Source organism: Carassius auratus, unplaced genomic scaffold, assembly GCF_003368295.1.
Source record: "Carassius auratus strain Wakin unplaced genomic scaffold, ASM336829v1 scaf_tig00040941, whole genome shotgun sequence".
Taxonomy (NCBI): Eukaryota; Metazoa; Chordata; class Actinopteri; order Cypriniformes; family Cyprinidae; genus Carassius; species Carassius auratus.
This window is the reverse complement of record NW_020526620.1, coordinates 12501-15000: the sequence shown is the minus strand read 5'-3', so window position 1 is coordinate 15000 and position 2500 is coordinate 12501. Positions and strand designations below refer to the sequence as shown.

Sequence of the window (2500 nt, the reverse complement as noted above, 5' to 3'; positions counted from 1 at the left end):
AAAAGAGTCAATGCCCGATCTCTGAATTTTAGCAGGTTTAGGTCTAGTTAGTACTTGGATGAGAGACCGCCAAGGAATAGCAGGTGCTTTAAGCTTTTGGGTTTTCTTTCCTACTTATATAATGTACTGGCGAGTAGATTGGCTGATCTTTAAATAGCCTTCTCTTTGCAGCAGTCTTCGCTTACGGCCATACCAGCCTGGCAATGCCCGATCTCGTCTGATCTCGGAAGTTAAGCAGGTTTGGGCCTGGTTAGTACTTGGATGGGAGACCGCCTGGGAATACCAGGTACTGTAAGCTTTTTTTTTTTTTTGAAAATTTTTCACTTAGTATATAATAATTTTGCAAAAAATAGAGTCAATGCCCGATCTCTGAATATAAGCAGGTTTGGGCCAGGTTAGTACATTGATGGGAGACTGCCTGGGAATACCAGGTGCTTTAAATTTTTGGATATTTTTCACGAATTATATAATAATCTTGCAAAAAAAAAAAAAACAAAAAAAAAAGAGACAATGCCCAATCTCTTAATCTTAGCAGGTTAATGTATGGTTAGTACTTGGTTGAAAGACCGCATAGGAATACCAGGTGCTTAAAGCTTTTGGAATTTTTTCACTTAGTATATAATAAATTTGGCAAAAAATAGAGTCAATGCCCGATCTCTGAATATAAGCAGGTTTGGGCCAGGTTAGTACATGGATGGGAGACTGCCTGGGAATACCAGGTGCTTTAAATTTTTGGATATTTTTCACGAATTATATAATAATCTTGCAAAAAAAACAAAAAAACAAAAAAAAAAAGAGACAATGCCCAATCTCTGAATTTTAGCAGGTTTAGGTATGGTTAGTACTTGGATGAGAGACCGCCTAGGAATACTAGGTGCTTTAAGTTTTTGGGTTTTCTTTCCTACTTATATAATGTACTGGCGAGTAGATTGGCTGATCTTTAAATAGCATTCTCTTTGCAGCAGTCTTCGCTTACGGACATACCAGCCTGGCTATGCCTGATCTCGTCTGATCTCGGAAGCTAAGCAGGTTTGGGCCTGGTTAGTACTTGGATGGGAGACCACCTGGGAATACCAGGTACTGTAAGCTTTTTGGAAATTTTTCACTTAGTATATAATAATTTTGCCAAAATATAGAGTCAATGCCCGATCTCTGAATATAAGCAGGTTTGGGCCAGGTTAGTACATGGATGGGAGACTGCCTGGGAATACCAGGTGCTTTAAATTTTTGGATGCTTACGTGAAGGGGGACAATGTCTTGTATAAACAGGCTAAATACACATTGGAAAAGGAGATCAAAGTGGCAAAGAGGAATTATTCTGAAAAAATAAGGACTCAGTTCACTTCCAACGACTCCGCATCAGTGTGGAAAAGTCTAAAGAAGATCACCAATTACAAGACACCACCCCCCAGCACCGTAGAGAATCAACGACTGGCAGACGATCTGAACAAGTTTTACTGCAGGTTTGAAAGAACACCCATCACCTGCCCTGAACGCCTCCCCCAACAACCATTCACACCCTTCACAACTCCTGCAACCAGCCCTGAATGCCTCTCCAAACTACCGTTCACACCATTAACAGCTCCTGCAACCCATCCTGAACACCTCTCCAATCAAGCACTCTCACCATTCTCACCTCCTGCATCCCCCCTCTCCCCCACACCTGCAATTCAGATCAGCGAGGATGCGGTGCGCCAGGTCTTCCGGAAGCAGAAAAGGAAAAAAGCACCAGGCCCAGATTGTGTTACACCAGCCTGTCTGAAATCCTGTGCTGACCAGCTGGCCCCCATCTTCACACAGATCTTCAACAGATCGCTGGAGCTGTGCGAAGTCCCTTCATGCCTCAAACGTTCCACCATCATCCCCATCCCTAAGAAACCCAAAATTACAGGACTAAATGACTACAGGCCTGTGGCTCTAACGTCTGTAGTCATGAAGTCATTTGAAAAACTGGTGCTGGGCCACCTGAAGGACATCACTGGGCCCTTGCTAGATCCTCTTCAGTTTGCCTACAGAGCAAACAGGTCTGTGGACGATGCAGTAAACATTGGACTGCATTATGTTCTGCAACACCTAGACAGACCGGGGACTTATGTGAGGATCCTGTTTGTGGACTTCAGCTCGGCCTTCAACACGATCATCCCAAACCTCCTCCTGCCCAAACTAAATCAGCTCTCCGTGCCCACCTCAGTCTGTCAGTGGATCAACAGCTTCCTGACAGACAGGCAGCAGCTAGTGAGGCTGGGAAAATACACATCCAGCACCCGTACAATCAGCACCGGAGCTCCCCAGGGGTGCGTTCTCTCCCCACTGCTCTTCTCCCTGTACACTAATGATTGCACGTCTAAGGACCCCTCTGTCAAGCTCCTGAAGTTTGCAGATGACACCACACTCATCGGCCTCATTCAGGACAGTGACGAGTCTGCTTACAGACAGGAGGTAAAAGAGCTGGCTGTCTGGTGCAGTCTCAACAACCTGGAGCTTAACACCCTCAAAACAG

The 2500-nt window shown here is 44.8% G+C and overlaps 2 non-coding genes across 2 annotated transcripts; both read left to right on the top strand.

Moving 5' to 3' along the window:
- Positions 1 to 179: 179 nt before the first annotated feature.
- On the top strand, positions 180 to 298 carry LOC113084956 (5S ribosomal RNA). The gene has a single exon (XR_003283908.1). It is a non-coding gene; the product is annotated as a 5S ribosomal RNA (ribosomal RNA).
- A 672-nt stretch (positions 299 to 970) lies between these two features.
- Positions 971 to 1089, top strand: LOC113084950 (5S ribosomal RNA). The gene has a single exon (XR_003283903.1). It is a non-coding gene; the product is annotated as a 5S ribosomal RNA (ribosomal RNA).
- Positions 1090 to 2500: the final 1411 nt, after the last annotated feature.